This window comes from Heptranchias perlo, chromosome 18 (genome assembly GCF_035084215.1).
Source record: "Heptranchias perlo isolate sHepPer1 chromosome 18, sHepPer1.hap1, whole genome shotgun sequence".
In the NCBI taxonomy this organism is placed as follows: domain Eukaryota; kingdom Metazoa; phylum Chordata; class Chondrichthyes; order Hexanchiformes; family Hexanchidae; genus Heptranchias; species Heptranchias perlo.
In genome coordinates this window covers 52,908,805-52,928,235 of record NC_090342.1, presented here as the reverse complement: position 1 = coordinate 52,928,235, position 19,431 = coordinate 52,908,805, and the positions used below count along the sequence as shown (strand labels likewise).

General features: G+C 43.2%; 1 protein-coding gene across 1 annotated transcript in view; it reads left to right on the top strand.

The window, feature by feature from the left end:
- Nucleotides 1-19,431, top strand: part of large1 (LARGE xylosyl- and glucuronyltransferase 1) — a 467,112-nt gene that overhangs the window by 420,617 nt on the left and 27,064 nt on the right. The window lies entirely within an intron of this gene.

Below are 19,431 nucleotides of genomic sequence, written 5' to 3'. Positions count from 1 at the left end.
GTGTGCAAGACTCCTTTCTTACACAGAATGTAAAAAGCCCAACAAGAGAGGAAGCACTGCTGGTTCTAGTAAATGGGAAATGAACCAGAACAGATAAGAGAAGTAAGCACAGGGGAACATCTAGGCAATAGCGATCACAACATAATAAGGTTTATGATAAACACCAAAGTAATAAATTGGAAAAAGGCTGACTTTCAGGAGATGAGAATGGAACTAGGGAAAATAAACTGGAAAAATTTACTAATAAACAAAGAAATAGAATAGCAGTGGGAAACATTTAAAACGGTGATCAATAGAGTCCAGGAGAAATAAATCCCACTAAAAAGCAAGAAGAAACTAGCCAGTAATGAAACACCATGGATGAATAAAGAGATCAGGGCAAAATTGAAACTAAAGGAAAAGGCATACTCTAAGTATATAGACAATAAAGAAGAGGATGACAAAAGGGAATACGGAAAGGTTAGGAAAGAAGTCAAAAAAAAATTAGGAAAGCAAAGAGAAACTATGAAATTAAATTATCAAAGAATATAAAAAGAAATAGTAAAGCATTCTACAGACACATAAATAATAAAAAAAAACAATCAGGACAGGGATAGGGCCACTAATGGATACACACGATAAACTCACAGACAATGACAGCGAAATAGCAGAAATATTAAATAATTACTTTGCGTCAGTATTTCGCAGGGAGACTAACACGGTGGGCAGGACATTAGAAGAAGATATCAAAAAAGATATAAAAACGTTTAAGATAGAAAGGGGAGAGATAATTGATAAACTAATCAAACTTAGAGAGGATAAAACCCCTGGTCCGGATGGATTGCATCCGCACATATTAAAATAAGTTAGGGAAGAGATAACAGAGGTACAATTACATATATATATAAAAATTCATTAGAAAAGGGAATAGTGCCAGAGCATTGGTGGACAGTTAATGTGATTCCTTAATCTTAAAAGGGAGATAGAACAAGTCCAGGGATCTGGAGATCAATTAGCTTAACGTCAATGGTAGGAAAGATAATGAAATCCTTACTCAAAGATGCAATAGAAAAACATCTAGAAACCGAAAATATAATAAATAGTCAGTACGGATTTCAAAAGGGAAGTTCATGCTTGACCAACCTTATTGAATTCTTTGAAGAAGTAACAGAAAGGGTAGATCAGGGAAATGCAGTAGATGTAATATGTTTGGATTTTCAAAAGGCCTTCGATAAGGTACTGCATTGTAGACTCATGACCAAGGTCAGAGTTTGTGGAGTCAGGGGACAGGTAGCAGAATGGATAGCAAGCTGGCTACAAAACAGAAAACAGAGAGTAGGGGTTAAAGGTAGTTACTCAGACTGGCAAAAGGTGGGAAGTGGTGTTCCACTGGGATTGGTGCTGGGACCACTGTTGTTCACCATTTGCATAAGCGATTTGCAGAATGGGCATGTAATTGGCAAATGAACTTCAATTTGGTGCATTTTGGTAGGAAGAATAAAGAGGCCACATACTCCTGGGAAAATAAGAGTCTAAGTGGGGTAGAGGAGCAGAGGGATCTGGGGGTACAGATACACAAATCACTAAAAGTAGCAACTTAGGTTAATAAGGCCATTAAAAAAAAGTAAACTGAGCATTGGGGTTCATTTCTAGAGGGATAGAATTGAAAAGCAGAGAAATTATGTTAAAATTGAAAAAAACCTTGGTTAGATCACACTTGGAGTACTGTCTTCAGTTTTGGTCTCCATATTATAAAAGGGATATAGAAGCACTGGAGAAGGTGCAAAAAAGATTTATAAGGATGATACCAGATGGAGAGGTTATACCTATCAAGAAAGATTGAACAGGCTGGGGCTTTTTTCTCTAGAAAAAAGAAGACTGAGGGGTGACCTGATAGAGGTCTTTAAGATTATGAAACGGTTTGATAGGGTAGACGTGGAGAAAATGTTTCCATTCGTGGGGGAGGCCAGAACTAGGGGCCATTATTATAAGATAGTCACTAACAAATCTAATGGGGAATTCAGGAGAAACTTGTTGACCCAGAGAGTGGTTAGAATGTGGAATTCGCTACCACAAGGAGTAGTTTAGGCAACGAGCATAGATGTATTTAAGGGGAATCTAGATAGAATGGTTACAGCACAGAAGCAGGCCATTTGGTCCATCTAGCTCGTGTCGGCTCTTTATAAGAGCAATCCAATTAGTTCCATTCCCCTGCTCTTTTCCCGTAGCCCTGCAAATTTTTTCCCTTCAAGTATTTATCCAATTCCTTTTTGAAAGCCACGATTGAATCTGTTTCTACCACCCTTTCAGGCAGCACATTCCAGATCATAACAACTCGCTGCATAAAAAAGTTTTTCCTCCTGTCGCCTTTGGTTCTTTTGCCAATCACCTTAAATCTGTGTCCTGTGGTCCTTGAAGAATGGACAATGGGAACAGTTTCTCTTTATTTACTTTACCTAAACCCTTCATGATTTTGAACGCTTCTATCAAATCTCCTCTTAACCTTCTCTGCTCTAAGGAGAACAACCCCAGTTTCTCCAGTCTCTCCATGTAACTTAAATCCCTCTTCCCTATTAAATCTTTTCTGCATCCTCTCTAAGGCCTTCACATCCTTCCTAAAGTGCAGTGCTCAGAATTGGACACAATACTCCAGTTGTGGCCGAACCAGTGTTTTATAATGGTCCAACATAACATCCTTGCTTTTGTACTCTATGCCTCTATTTATAAAGCCCGGGATCCTGTATGCTTTTTTAACTGCTTTCTCAACCTGTTCTGCCACCTTCAAAGATTTATACACATATACCCCCAGGTCTCTCTGTTCACTTTTAGAATTGTACCATTTAGTTTATATTGCCTCTCCTTGTTCTTCCTGCCAAAATATATCATTTTGCACTTCTCTGCATTAAATTTCATCTGCCATGCATCCGCCCATTCCACCAGCCTGTCTATGTCCTCTTGAAGTCTATCACTATCCTCCTCACTGTTTACTACACTTCCAAGTTTTGTGTCATCTGCAAATTTTGAAATTGTGCACTGTTTACCCAAGTCCAAGTCATTAATATATATATCAAAAAAAGCAGTGGTCCTAGTACTGACCCCTGGGGAACACCACTGTATACCTTCCTCCATTCCAAAAACAACATTCACCACTACTCTCTGTTTCCTGTCACTTAGCCAATTTCGTATCCATGCTGCCATTGCCCCTTTTTAATTCCATGGGCTTCAATTTTGCTGACAAGCCTATTATGTGGCACTTTATCAAATGCATTTTGAAAGTCCATATACACAACATCAAATGCATTGCCCTCATCAACCCTCTGTTATCTCAGCAAAAAAGTCAATCAAGTTATGATTGCCTTTAACAAATCCATGCTGGCTTTCCTTTATTAATCTACACTTGTCCAAATGACAATTTTGTCCCAGATTATTGTTTCCAAAAGCTTCCCCACTACCGAGGTTAAACTAACTGGCCTGTAGTTGCTGGGTTTATCTTTACACATTTTTTGAACAAGGGTGTAACATTTGCAATTTTCCAGTCCTCTGGCACCACCCCCATATCTAAGGAGAATTGGAAGATTATGGCCAGCACCTCTGCAATTCACACCCTTACTTCATATGAGGGAGAAAGGGAGAAGGATATGCTGATAGGGTTAGATGAAGCTGGGAGGGAGGAGGCTCGTGTGGAGCATAAACACAGGCATGGACCTGTTGGGCCGAATGGCCTGTTTCAGTGCTGTACGTTCTATGTAATTCTTCACTTAAAAAGCATTCAACATTTGGAATGGACTCCTGGATAGAGTAACGAAGACAAAACCCTGGAATTATTGAAGAAATGGGGGAGTTTTAGGATCTTCCTAGAAGGATGAACTAAAATGGGCGAATGGCCTGCCTCCGCAAATATCTGGTGAAGAACAAAATTCAAATGAATCAAAAAATAGGAAGCGAAGAGTTACTTGTGAGAGGTATAGGTCAGATAGGTGCCGAGGAGAATACATAAAAGTCCTGGATGGAGAAGCCGATTCTAAACTTGTCAAGTTTGCTGATAATAATGGAAGGTGAGACTACAGGGTCAGAATTGAGAAGGGCAAATTGAAGATAGAGGGCCATGAAGTATCTCATTGCACAGACAGAGATCAATATCTGGATTTGCAAGAGAGGGCAGGCCCCGGATACATTTGACACTGTGATGGGAAGATGATTGGGTTGGCATGCTATTTCAGGTGATTTATGGTCAGGCAGGTTGGATTGATCCATAAAAACAAGACAGACTAACAGGACTATTGGGCCTAATGGCCTCATCCTATTCCTATTAAAAAAAAATGCTTCTGTTTTTATCCGAATGAGAATACCACGACACCTTGAAATGACGGCTGTTCAACTATTGGCACAGACACGCTCAATGGGGTAGATTTTGAGGCCTGCTACCTGACGGATATGGGGTGGCAGCACCCCGAAAATGGTGGGAATTGACGTACAGCCCCATTCCCGCCGCTACCGTGACTGTCGCAACCTTCCCCCAGGATGGACGGCCGGCGTCAGGCGGTAGGCCGATTTAAAATGCGAATCGGAGTCCAATGGCGTACATAGGACCCCATCTGCCATTGTAGGACAGCACTGAGCAGACTGTGCGTTGCATGCACTCCACCCAGTCCAGCCCAAGAGGAGTCGGCAGGTAAGTTATTATTATTAACATTAGTCTCACATTACCCGGGAGATGCCGACCCCTCTAACATGGATGGTGCGGCCCGTCTCTCTGGTAACCGCACGGGGCCTCCGCCATGGGCCCGTAAACACCCAAGAACATCTTGCAGAACTTGGAGCATGAGTGGGAGGATCCAGTTGTTGTGGTCCACGAAGGAACCAATGACATAGGTAGAACTAGGAATGAGGTTCTGCTGAGAGAGTTTCAGGAGCTAGGGTCTGAATTAATAAACAGAACCTCAAAGGTAATAATCTCTGGATCACTACCTGAGCCACGCTCAAATTGGCATTGGGACAAACAGATCAGAGAGTCAAAGAGTGGTGTGGGAGGCAGGGGTTTCAATTCATGGGGCACTGGCACCAGTACTGGGGAAAGAGGGAGCTGTTCCGTTGGGACGGGCTCCACTTAAACCGGGCTAGGACCAGTGTCCTGGCGAATCGAATAACTAGGATTGTAGATAGGGCTTTAAACTGAAAAAGAGGGGGAGGGTTCGGGAGAGGGGAAATTTAGAAATCTAAAGAGAAAAGACAAGGCAATAGAGCAGTGAAGCGAATTAGGTAAAGATAAGCAGAGTGTGACAGGAAGGGACAGAGAGTTCAACAGTAATAGTGCATCAGCGAATAAGGTCAAATCAGGAAAAAAGGTAAAAAGTTAAAATTAAAGTTGCGTTATCTGAATGCAGAAGCATTCGTAGCAAGATAGACGAATTAATGGCAAAATAGAGATAAATGGGTTTGATCTAATAACCATTACAGAGACCTGGTTGCAAGGTGACCAAGATTGGAAACTAAATATTCCAGGATAGTTGACGTTTCGAAAAGACAGACAAAGTGGAAAAGGAAGGGGCGTAGCCCTGATAATAAAGGATGACATCAGGACAGTAGTGAGAAAGGATCTTGGCTCGAAAGATCAGGAAGTAGGATCAGACGGGTAGGAGCATGTAACAAAGTTAATGCAATAATCATGGGGGACTTTAATCTTCATATAGACTGGATAAATCAAATTGGCAAAGTGGTTTGGAGGACGAGTTCATGGAATGCATTCAAGACAGTTTCCTAGAACAATACGTTGTGGAACCAGGGAACAGGCTATTTTAGATCTTGTCTTGTGTAATGAGACAGAGTTATTGTAATCTCACAGTAAAGGATCCTCTGGGGGAGAGTGATGATAATATGATAGAATTTCATATTGAAACCAGAGTCTTAAACTTAAATAAAGCCAATCACATAGGTAGGAAGGGCGAGTTGGTTAAGGTAGATTGGGAAATTAGATTAAAAGATATGACAATACATAAGCAATGGCAAACATTTAAAAACACATTTCATAATTCTCAACAAAAGATATTCCATTAAGAAATAAAAACACCACTGGAAAAGTGACCCATCTGTGGCTAAGTAAAGAAGTTAAGGATAGTATTAGATTAAAAGAAGGGGCTTATAATGTTGACAAGAAGGATAGTAAGCCTGAGTTTTAGAAACCAGCAAAGGATGACGAAACAATTGATAAAGAGGGGGAAAATAGAATATGAGAGTAAACTAGCAAGAAATATAAAAACAGATTGTAAGGGCTTCTAAAAGCATGTAAAAAGGAAGAGAGTAGCAAATATAAACGTGTGTCCTTTAGAGGCTGAGACAGGAGAAATTATAACGGGGAATAAGGAAATGGCAGAGACATTAAACAAATTTATTTTATTTCTGTCTTCACAGTAGAAGACACAAAAAACAGATCAGAAATAGTGGGGAACCAAGGGTCTAATAAGAGTGGGGAACTTGAAGTAATTAATATTAGTAAAGAAAAAGTACTAGAGAAATTAATGGGACTAAAAGCCGACAAATCCCCTGGACCTGATGGGCTTCATCCTAGGGTTCAAAAAGAGGTGGCGCAGAGATAGTGGATGCATTGGTTGTGATCTTCCAAAATTCCCTAGATTCTAGAACGATCCCAGTGGATTGGAAGATAGCAAATTTAGCACTGCTATTGAAGAAAGGAGGGAGAGAGAAAACAGGGAACTGCAGGCCAGTTAGACTGACATCAGTCGACGGGAAAATGCTGGAATCCATTATTATGGAAGTGGTAACAGGGCACTTAGAAAATCATAATATGATTAGGCAGAATCAACATGGTTTTATGAAAGGGAAATCGTGTTTGACAAATCTTTCAGAGTTTTTTGAGGATCTAACCAGCAGGATAGATAAAGGGGAACCAGTGGATATAGTATATTTGGATTTTCAAAAGGCATTCGATAAGGTGCCACACAAAGCTTGTTACATAAGTTAAGGGCTCATGGGGTTAGGGGTAATATATTAGCATGAATAGAGGATTGGTTAACGGACAGAAAGCAATAAATGGGTCATTCTCAGGTTGGCAGGCTGTAACTAGTGGAGTGCCACAAGGATCGGTGCTTGGGCCTCAGCTATTTACAATCTATATTAATGACTTAGATGAAGGGATCGAGTGTAATGTATCCAAGTTTGCTGACGATACAAATCTAGCAGGAAAGTAAGCTGTGAGGAGGACACAAAGAGCCTGCAAAGGGATATAGACAGGTTAAGTGAGTGGGCAAGAAGGTGGCAAATGGAGTATAATGTGAAATGTGAGGTTATTCACTTTGGTAGGAAGAATAGAAAAACAGAATATTTTTTAAATGGTGAGAAACTATTAAATGTTGGTGTTCAGAGAGATTTGGGTGTCCTCATACACGAAACACAGAAAGTCAACATGCAGGTACAGCAAGCAATTAGGAAAGCAAATGGTATGTTGGCCTTTATTGCAAGCGGGTTGGAGTACAAGAGTAAGGAAGTCTTGCTACAATTGTACAGGGCTTGGTGAGACCACACTTGGAGTACTGTGTACAGTTTTGGTCTCCTTACTTGCCTTAGAGGGGGTGCAACGAAGATTCACTAGGTTGATTGCTGGGATGAGAGGGTTGTCCTATGAGGCAAGGTTGAGTAGAATGGGCCTATACTGTCTGGAGTTTAGAAGAATGAGCGGTGATCTCATTGAAACATATAAGATTCTGAGGGGTCTTGACAGGGTAGATGCGAAGAGACTGTTTCCCCTGGCTGGAGAGTCTAGAGCTAGGGGGCGTAGTATCAGGATAAGGGGTCGGCCATTTAGGACTGAGATGAGGAGAAATGTATTCTCTCAGGGTTGTGAATCTTTGGAATTCTCTACCCCAGAGGGCTGTGGATGCTCAGTCATTGAGTATATTCAGCAACAACAACAACAACAACTTGCATTTATATAGCATCTTTAACGTAGTAAAACATCCCAAGGCGCTTCACAGGAGCAAAATCAAACAAAGTTTGACACCGAGCCACGTAAGGAGATATTAGGACAGATGACCAAAAGCTTGGTCAAAGAGGTAGGTTTTAAGGAGCGTCTTAAAGGAGGAGAGAGAGGTAGAGGGGCGGAGAGGTTTAGGGAGGGAATTCCAGAGCTTCGGGCCTAGGCAACTGAAGGCAAGGCTACCAATGGTAGAGCGATTAAAATCGGGGATGCGCAATAGGCAAGAGTTGGAAGAGCGCAGAGATCTCGGAGAGTTGTAGGGCTGGAGGAGGTTACAGAGATAGGGAGGGAAGAGGCCATGGAGGGATTTGAAAACAAGGATGAGTATTTTAAAGACGAGGCGTTCTCTGACTTTGAGCCAATGTAGGTCACTGAGCCCGGGGTGATGGAGATCAGAACTTGGTGTGAGTTAGGATACGGGCAGCGGAGTTTTGATTGAGCTCAAGTTTATGGAGGGTGGAAGATGGGAGGCCGGTCAAGAGAGCATTGGAATAGTCCAGTCTGGAGGTAACAACGGCATGGATGAGGGTTTCAGCAGAAGATGAGCTGAGGCAGGGTGGAGACGGATGATGTTATGGAGGTGGAAGTAGGCAGTCTTGGTGATGGAGCCTATATGTGGTCGGAAGCTCATCTCAGGGTCAGATAGGACGCCAAGTTTGCAAAGCTTCTGATTCAGCCTCAGACAGTGGCCAGAGAGAGGGATGGAGTTGGTGGCTAGGGAACGGAGTTTGCAGAGAGGACCAAAGACAATGGACTCTAAATTGGGCCATGCAGCGCCCGTTGTTTCGGCACTACACGGCATCTCCGACATCCAAGATGGCGTCTTGGATGCGCAGGCCTGTTTCATGTGTGATGTGCGCCAGACGCCATCTTGGTATAGGAGTTAGCACAGGTGCAGATAAAGAACGCTGGAATCATGTAAAGCAGGGAGCAAATGGCTTCAATCAGTGTACAATGCTGATTTAAAGTGATAAGTCCCAAAATGGTGTCTAACGCTCAACTCAACGCACAGTCTTAACCCCGACCATCTGAATGTGTCTTAGAGTGCCTGGTGGGGCCACCACAGGCGCTATTTAAAGGGACCATGCAGGATTTACAGTTTAGTGACTGGATTATTGCCTTTGGCTGCTGAGACATTTGTAACTGTTTTTGGAGGTCTCCTACACTTCAATACTAGGACGAGGGGACATAGCCTCACATCTAGAGCCAGGAGGTGCAGGAGTGAAGTTAGGAAATACTTCTACGTGCAAAGGGTGGGAGATGTTTGGAACGCTCTTCTGCAGACTGCAGTTGATGCTAGCTCAATTGTGAAAGTTAAATCTGAGACTGATAGATTTCTGTGAACCAAGGGTATTAAGGGATATGGGGCTAAGGCGGGTATATGGAGTTAGGTCACAGGTCCACCATGATCTCATTGAATGGTGGAACAGGCTCGAGAGGCTAAATGCCACTGCCACCACTGCCACTTGCTGCCTCTTGCTATGCGCCACATTCTCCTGCAAGAATGCGGGACGTGTGTCTGGGTGACGTGCCTGTCATGGTTGAATAGCTGCCAGTGTGTGTGGCCTGTGAGTTGTGGGTGGGCGGCTGGAAACTGTGGTAATGTGTAAGGGTGAGAAGAAGCATCTGATTGGAAGAGTTGAGTACTGATGGAAAGAGTTTGTTGGTATGTGGGTGATGGGGGGTGTAGTGTGTGGTGCAGTTGGTAGGAGACGCCACTTGACAGTTGACCTCACTCACCTTGAGCACTCATGTCAAAGCATTGAACTTCTTCCTGCACTGCATCCATGTTCATGATGCTGTGCGCCTGGCATTGGCTTCATACCCCGGTGCCTCCCACTGTCTTTTGAGTATATGCCTGGAGGGCCTCTTGCCCCCCCCCCCCTCTGCAGATATAGGATGTCCCTCCTTCTGTCCACCTCTTGCTCCAAGGTCTCTAGTGCATCAACAGAGAACCTTGGTGCATACACTCTCGCAGGCCTGGTACCAACCTCAGATCGGCAGATTGGCGAGGTCTGGTGTGCAGATTGGAGGATGTGGGATTTAGTAGTGCGCAACCTTTATTCAATGTTTTAACATAACTCAACAGTGCGTAAACATAGGGATGGGATCTGCATCTGTGTTTTATGTATGCGATGTCTGATGTCTGTTCAGACTCCATGCAGTCAGTAGACTGTTATTTTCAGCAAGTAACAGGTACCAGCTACCTTTAAGAAATTTCTAAGAAACATCCTCCCTTTAAGAGATTGAGCTCCCTCTGGTGATGGAAAGTACAAATTGTATTGATTCCACGGGCAAGACCTGGAAAGGAACGCCGAATGCGAGTAAGTTCTCCGGTGGGTCCAAACTTGTGTCTTGCCTGCCTAGTGTCAGTCACCGCTGAAAATGGACCCTTATTGAATTTTTCCCCCAATGGCTTCGGTCTTCCCAATATTTAGTTGGAGGAAATTTTTGCTCATGTCGTACAAGCAATGTGACAAATGAGAGACAGTGGAGGGGTCAAGGGAGGTGGCGGTGAGGTAGAGCTGGGCGTCATCAGCGTACGTGTGGAATCTGACGTCGTGTTTTCGGATGATGTCGCCGAGGTGCAGCATGTAGATGAGAAATAGGAGGGGGCCAAGGATAGATCCTTGGGGGGACTCCAGAGGTAACGGTGCAGGAGCGGGAAGAGAAGCCATTGCATGTGATTCTCTGGCTACGACTGAAAGGATAAGAATGGAACCAGGCGAGGGCAGTCCCACCCAGCTGGACAACAGAGGAGAGGCGTTGGAGGAAGATGGTGTGGTCAACAGTGTCAAAGGTTGCAGACAGATCGAGAAGGATGAGGAGGGAGAGTTTACCATTGTCACTGTCACAGTCACATAGGATGTCATTTGTGATTTTGATAAGGGCTGAGATCGATAGATTTTTGGATTCTAAGGGAATCAAGGGATGTGGGGATCGGGCGGGAAAGTAGAGTTGAGGTTGAAGATCAGCCATGATCTTATTGAATGGTGGAGCAGGCTCAAGGGGCCGTATGGCCTACTCCTGCTCCTATTTCTTATGATCTTAAGTTACAGAACACAACTGAGCACTGCAGGTCACCCAAAAACAGGCCAATGGTCTAAATCAAGCATCATAACACTACAGAATCCTAAATATGGGATTGATTAAAATCCCAGTGAGGTACTGCCCAGTGAGGTAACAATCTCGCCTCTGCATCAGAGGGTCATGGGTTCAAGCCCCACTTCAAGTAATGAAGCTCATAATCCAGGCTGACACTTCAGTGCTGCAGGTGCTGTCTTTAAGATGAGATGGTAAACCGAGATGGACTTAAAAGATCCCATGGCACTATTCGAAGACGAGCAGGGTTGTCCTGGCCAATATTTATCCCTTAACCGACACGTAAAAAAACAGACTATCTGGTCGTTTATCTCATTGCTGTTTGTGGGATCTTGCTGTGCACAATTCGGCTGCTGCGTTTCCTACATTACACCAGTGACTACACTTGAAAAGTTCTTCATTGGCTATAAAGCGCTTTGGGATGTCCTGAGGTTGTGAAAGTCACTATATAAATGCAAGTCTTTTTTCTTTCTTTTTCTTTGGTACTTTTGATGAAAGGGTAGACATTGATTTTAAAAAGTGGTGGTAAAATGTCAGCAGATGAGGGGGTTATCCTATGAGGAAAGGTTGGACAAGTTGGGCCTGTATACACTGGAGTTTAGAAGAATGAGAGGTGATCTTATTGAAACATATAAGATCCTGAGGGGACTTGAAGGGGGAGATGCTGAGAGGATGTTTCCCCTTGTGGGAGAGACTAGAACGAGGGGCCACAGTTTAAAAATAAGGGGTCTCCCATTTAAGTCGGAGATGAGGAGAAATTTTTTTCTCTCAGCAGGTCGTGAGTCTGTGGAACTCCCTGCCCCAGAGAGCGGGGTAGGCAGGGTCATTGAATATTTTTAAGGCTGAGTTAGATAGATTCCTGATTAACAAGGGAGTCAAAGGTTATAGTAGGTAGACGGGAAAGTAGGGTTGAGGTCACAATCAGATCAGCCATGATCTTATCAAATGGCAGAGCAGGTTCAAGGGGCCGAATGGCCTACTCCTGCTCTTAATTCGTATGTATGGATGGATGTATGTAGAAACACTAATGAGCTAGCTAACCGTGTTCAGCACTGATCTGAAGATAGCTGCCCAAACCAAAAAATGGGTCCATGAACCATCGCGAAAAGTACGTCTTCTGTTTTTCTGCTTGGTCAGGGCTTGTTAGCGTCAGTCCTGCATTCTGCAGCTGTGAATAAGGTTAAACGTATTTACTCCAGGTCAGCCTCAGAGTTAATGAGCTTAACAAAAGTAAAGAGTGTGAAAGTATTGGCACATCTCCATGGGAGGAGGGATTCAGGTGAACCCCTGAAGTAGTTTGAGATTGCCCTGTGCACCCAGCCCATTCTGGCACATTTATACAATTATTGACCCATACCAGCTGCCAAAAATGGCCAGTCTGCTAAAATGTTGTACCTTGGCTAACGAGGGGAAGCTCCAGGATTCAATAATACCTCACGAAAGACAAATGAACCAGGCAAACGGCAGCAGTAGATTAAATTCCCCTGACTACCTTAAGTTGATCTCAGTCAAGTTTCTTCAAGGTTCAGTAGTCACGGAGAGTTATATTTTTAATGACTTTTACTATATTTGTGGGATGCAAGCAGTGTCGTCTGTTTTCTTACATATTCTGGCAGTATCCCTGACAGGTTGAAATGATGAGTGCAAATAGGTTGGAATAAACCGAACAGAAGATCGCACCAGGACTGAATTACGTTGACTGTAGCAAAGATGAGCAAATACATTTTAAATCGTCACTTGATCCCACTAGCACAATTCTCGATGATCTTTTTTCTGACAAGTTACATTCTGAATGATTTATATCCTGTAGCATCTGCAATCATACCAAGTGATGCACAGCTGGAGATGTTGCTCTATCAGCAATTGGCCCTGTTAATAAAATAAAGAATGAACATGGCATTTAATGCATAACAAAGGTTAGTGGCATGAAGCAAAGTATAATATTGTCAGGAATAACTTAATATCAGCAAGCCAACTGGCAAATAGCAGCAATGCTGTTTGTGGGATCTTGCTGTGTGGCGATCAGCCACTGTGTTTGGCTACAGAACACTTGCCATTGGAATTGGAATTCATTGTATGTGAAGCATTTTGAGATGCTTCTCTCAGATGTGACAAGGTGCAGCATAAATATCAATCTTTCTTCAACGGCTTTCATATCACGAATAGCTATACACATAACAACCACCACTTGCAGTTATATAGCGCTTTTAATGTAGGAGGCGTCCCAAGTAACTTCATGGAAGTGTAATCTAACAAAAATTAACACTGAGCCAAAGAAGGAGATATTAGACTAATCACAAGGGTGCATATTTGTACCAATGCAAATTAACTGATAAACTATCATGATAGATTTGCGTATAAACTCCTTTAAGTTGTCAGTCATCGCTGAATTGGAGGCCAGTGTGTCACCAATCTGTAATTATCTATCTACAATATTAAAGTCATGTATATAGGGCGTACTTCCTGTAACATTTAACTGTCATGTCAAAGTGAGGAAGGTAACCAGAAAGCTACCAGTGAGAAACTACCAAGGACTTATGAAATCAACCAGTCCTGAATGACTAGTCAGAATAACTTACCAATGAGAGAAAGATGGCAGTCAGTCAATCAAAGTACTTTTAGAAAAAAATTTTGTCCACCATTTTTATTCAGGAATTTAAATTTCTAATGTCATTAACATTCAAACGTATGAAAAGGACAGGAAAAGACTGGCTGGTTCATCGAGCCTGTCCCAGTCACAAAGCATTGTGACTCCCCGTGTTCCCTCCCACTGGTAGGTGTGTAATCTCCTGAGAGAGGCAAAAAACCTCATTAAAACATAACCCTAGGCCAATCCAAGGGGGAAAAAAATCTGGAAAATTCCTCCGACCCCATCAAAAACAAGTTCCAGGAGATCACAGTAACCATGAGGTACAAACCCAAGTCCTACCTAACTTCTATACACAGTGATATTAGCCACTGTAGAAACATTAAAAATTACATATTCCTCAATGACATGATCAAACTTAACCATAAATGTATATTTTGTGCCTTTGAATTCCTTTGTTCATGCTCTCTCAAAGGCCTGGTTTTAGACTTGATATTTTTGCCCAGAATCTAAAGAAAGAAAGACTTGCATTTATACAGCACCCTTCAGGACCTCAGAACATCCCAAAGTGCTTTACAACCAATTAAGTACTTCTAAAGTATAGTCACTGTTATAAATCAGAAAACTTGGCAGCCAATTTGCACACAGCAAGATCCCACAAACAGCAATGAAATTAATGACCAGATCATCTGTTTTAGATGGTGGTTGAGGGATAAATGTTGGCCAAGACACCGGGAGATCTTCCGCTGCTCTTCTTCGAATAGTGCCGCGTGAGGGGGTAGGCGGGGCCTCAGTTTAACGTCTCTTCCAAAAGATGGCACCTCCAAAATGCAGCACTCGCTCAGTCCCGCACTAGGAGTGTCGGCCTAGATTTTGTGCTCAAGTCTCTGGGGTGAAACTTGAACCTGGGACCTTCTGATTCAGAGGCGGGAGTGCTACCAACTGAGCCACAGCTGACACTAAAACCATGACTGTTAGCTGAAAGGAGATTCTACAGTCTGTGCACATGAGGGGTCTACAATCTCCCAAATACATAATAGCCTTTTTCAGCCCAACTGGAAGAATGTTTCTCCTCAGCAGCTAACTCTGTCTGTTTAGCCATTGTTCAAACTATTTTTGAATAAAAGGTAGAGAAGGAATTTCAAAAGCTTTATTCAGGCAAAATTAATATTGCAGTGTTTTTTTTCTATAGAGAGGCTGTCTGTGTATCTGAAAAAGAAACAGAATCTGGCAGAGAATACCAACATTTCCAACAGAGCTGATTACACACTTGTGACTGCTTTTGTTTATCTTCCAATTCCAATCAATTATTTTTTTCCCAGTGGAAAATCAAATTGTGTCTTTGTGTATAGCATTATTTCAGTTTGTGTATTTTTGAAAATGATTTGAATACAAATGGATTATGAATTTAACTAGAATTTCAACTGAAGTTTTAAATAAAAGCTGGTGATGGCAACCATGGCTCAGTTGGTAGCACTGTCGCCACTGAGTCAAAAGGTCACGGGTTCAAGCCCCACTCCAGAGACCTGAGCACATAATCTAGGCTGACACTTCAGTGCAGCACTGAGGGAGTGCTGCATTGTTGGAGGAGCCGTCTTTCGGATGAGACGTTAAACCGAGGCACCGTCTGCCCTCTCAGGTGGATGTAAAAGAGCCCACTGCGCAATTCGAAGAAGAACTGTTTTAAGTTCCATCCCTTCTGCTGTGAGTTGATGAAAAATTGATGAAGATAGATTCCATTTTTAGGATCAGTGAAAGTAACTGGAATTTGTTTGTTTTGCATAAAACATCAAAAATGAGGTAAAATATGAAAGTAGGAACACAGGAATAGGCCATTCAGGCCCTCGAGGCTGTTCCACCATTTAATTAGATCATGTCTGATCTGTACCTCAACTCCTTTTACCCGCCTTTGTTCCATATCCCTTGATACCCTCACCCAACAAAAGAGGCTCCCCTGTAGCCTTTTGGGGGAGAGAGCCTTACCTAATAAAATCTGTCAATCTCACTGGTGAAAATTTCAACTGTCCCAGCATCCCCAGCTTTTTGGGGGAGAGAATTCCAGATTTCTACTACCCTTTGTGAGAATAAGGGCTTCTTAATTTCACCCCTAAATGGCCTAGCTCTAATTTTAAGATTATGTCCTCTTGTTCTGGATTCCCCCACCAGAGGAAATAGTTTCTCTCTATCGAAACTCTTTATCATTTTAAATACCTCAATTAAATCGCCCCTTAACCTTCTAAACTCAAGGGAATACAAGACAAGTCTACACAGCATATCCTTACAATTTAACCCTTTAAACCCCAGTATCTTTCTGGTGAATCTATGCTGCACCCCCCCCATCCAAGGCCAATATATTCTTCCTGAAGTGTGGTGCCCAGAATTGAATGCAGTACTTCAAATGGGGTCTGACCAAGGCTCTAAACATCTGCAGCTTAACCTCCTCCCCTTTGTATTCCAGCACCTTGAGGTAAAGGCCAACATTTCATTAGCCATTTTGATTGCGTTTTGTACCGGTCCACGAGCCTTTAATGATTTGTGTATGTGGAAACCCAGATCCCTTTGCTCCGCCACAGTTACTAGTCTCTCGTAATTAAGTAAATATTCCAATTTGTCTTCCTTGGATCCAAAATGGATGACTTCGCACTTCCCCACATTGAACTCCATCTGCCATGGTTTTGCTCACTCACTTAATCTGTTTATGTCCGTTTGTAACATCCTGCTCCCATCTACACAACTTACTGCACTTACCCTACAGTTGATTGCTCTCCCTGAAATGCAGGTAAGGGAGAGTGAATCAGTCGCCCAGCAATTGATTGCTGTTCCCGAGATGGGTCATTTAATTTGGCAATGGTGACGGATGTTTCTGGCATCCAGCGGAAAGGATAGTGAAAGATCTATAGAGGCCAGTAAATGGGTGGAGATCGAGTGGGAGGGGATCAGGTGGGATGGGATCGGGTGGGCGGAGATCTGGTGGGACAGGTCCCCCTCCACCTGAATGACCCTGGAAAGCTGGCGTAACCTAAGAGGAAAATCCTTCCTGCAGCTCCAGGGAAACTCCTCCCTCCTATTTATCCCCTTCTGGGCAACTTGTTTTCATCTGCAATGTAATTTTATTTAAAATGTAAAGATTGAAACTTAAGCTCGGTGCTATCTGATCACTGCACCTTGATCAACCTCAGGTTCTCGATCGTGGTGGCATCCTGCATTCTCTGGCCCGGTTTCACAATTCAAAAACAATCTAGTGATCATTCTTTCCATTTCTTATCTGCCCACTGCTCTCTGCCCTACTCCCTGCTGCCTATCTGTTCTATACAGTGAACCTGGAAAGAAACAAACATAGAAGCTCGACACTCTCCAGGACAAAGCAGCCTGCTTGATCAGCAGCCAATCCACCACCTCCACCACCAGCGCACTGTGGCTGCAGTGTGTACCATCCACAGGATGCACTGCAGCAACTCGCCAAGGCTTCTTCGACAGCACCTCCCAAACCCGTGACCTCTACCACCTAGAAGGACAGGGTAGCAGGCGCATGGGAACACCATCATCTCCAAGTTCCCCCTCCAAGTCACACACCATCCCAACTTGGAAATATATCGCCGTTCCTTCATCGTCGCTGGGTCAAAATCTTGGGAGAACCTTCACCACATGGACTGCAGCGGTTCAAGAAGGCGGCTCACCACCACCTTCTCAAGGGCAATTAGGGATGGGCAATAAATGCTGGCCTTGCCAGCGATGCCCACATCCCATAAATGAAAGAAAAAGTCTCCAATTTAGCTGATTAAAATTATTATACTTACACAAGGAAGTTCGAAGCATCTTCCCACCTCCCATGATTCAAATCTTTACTCATTCTCAAGCACAACAATTTAATTTAATTTAATTTGATTAATAGAAGCTGACCCATTCTGAGTGGAATGAATATTATGTTTCTAATGGTACATTACTCTTATGTATATATTATTATTTGGATAACCGGTTATTGTAATGAACCGTAAGATGATTCTCATCAGATAGAAGTTGCATTGCTCTGTTTATCTTTGCAGCATCATGCCCAACTTTTACTTTTTATGAACTAAATACTTTAAGAAAGAAATGAACAGGATCAACATTGCAGAAGGAGGCCATTCGGCCCATTACATCGACACCAGTGCTGCTCTTCAAATGAAGCTCTCTAGTCCCATTTCCCGGCCCTTTCCCCATGCCCCTTTATGGTATTCATTTTCAAATAGTTATCTGATTCTCTTTTCAGTGGCCTTCTACTCTGTCTCAATAACCACTTGTGGCAAAGCATTTCATGGGCGAGTAACCCTATGTGTTTTGAAAAAAAATTTTGATTTCCCCCTTGGTTTCAATGTCAGCCGTGGCTCAGTTGGTGGCACTCTCCCCTCTGAGCCAGAAGGTCGTGGGTTCAAGTCCCACTCCAGAGACTTGAGCACAAAATCTTGGTTAACACTCCAGTGCAGTACTGAGGGAGTGCTGCACCCTCGGGGGTGCTGTCTTTCGGATGAGACGTTAAACCAAGGCCCCATCTGCTGTCTCAGGTGGATGTAAAAGAGCCCACCGCACTATTTGAAGAGAAGGGGAGTTCTCCCCTGTGTCCTGGCCAATATTTATCCCTCAACCAACATCACTAAAACAGATGATCTGGTCATTATCACATTGCTGTTTGTTGGACCTTGCTATGCGCAAATTGGCTGCTGTGTTTCCTACATTACAACAGTGACTACATTTCAAAATTACTTCATTGGTTGTAAAGCACTTTGGGATATCTTGAGGTTGTGAAAGGCGCTATATAAATGCAAGTCTTTTTCTTTTTGGTTCTTCTAGAGATATTCTTGAGTCGTTGCCCCTCTGTTACAGAATCAATCTTTCAACGTTAATTTGAAATCTCTCATAATTATGAACATTTCTATTAGATCCCACCTTACTCTCTCCTTACCAAGCAAAAAGCGTTTATAATTAACCGCAGCCTGTCATTCCTGAATCTTTGTTGTGCTTTTTCCATGTCTGCTGTACCCCTCCTCATAACGGAGATCCCTTCAATAATGTATATTTCTGTTAAAGAAAAAATCTGCTTAAATACTGTAAAATACAGAATTCAGTTTAACAGTACTGGTTTATTGTGACAAGTATTAGGATTGATTTGGAAAACAGATTGAAGGTCCAGTCAGCATCCCTGAACAACCCACCAAAAAAATACAAATCCAGGAGCTGACGATTGTGAGGATAACACAGCCCAATTTTAACCTAACCCGCCCGACGGGAATGGGGCGTGTTTGGTCAGATGCCTGATGTGTACCCTGCCCAATTCAATGGAGCGTATAAGCGGGCATCCCACCACAACCCACCCCACAACAACCAAGGTTAAAATCGGACCCCGTGAGACTGCCCAGAGTGATGGAAATTGGATGCAAGCTCTAACTAGATTGTCCGGGGAACTGGGATTAACACCCCCAAAACCGCCAGCCAATCTGCAAGCAAGCTGCCAGCTGAAAGCCAAGGGAAAGGTGCGGCGCATTCCCATGAGACTGGCATTAACTGGGCACTCCTTGCGAGACCATTCAGGAAGTCAGGCGCAAGCTTGAGCTGCACCGTCTGGGAACGAGAGACTTACCCTCGCTGGAGTTAGATGCCGGAGGTGCATAGTTACTAAGCCGTGTTGCAAAACGGGTACCAGAGGCTCCCCAAACTGGCACCTCACCTGGACTTCGGAACAGGAGTAGGCCATTCAGCCCCTCGAGCCTGTTCCGCCATTCAATTAGATCATGACTGA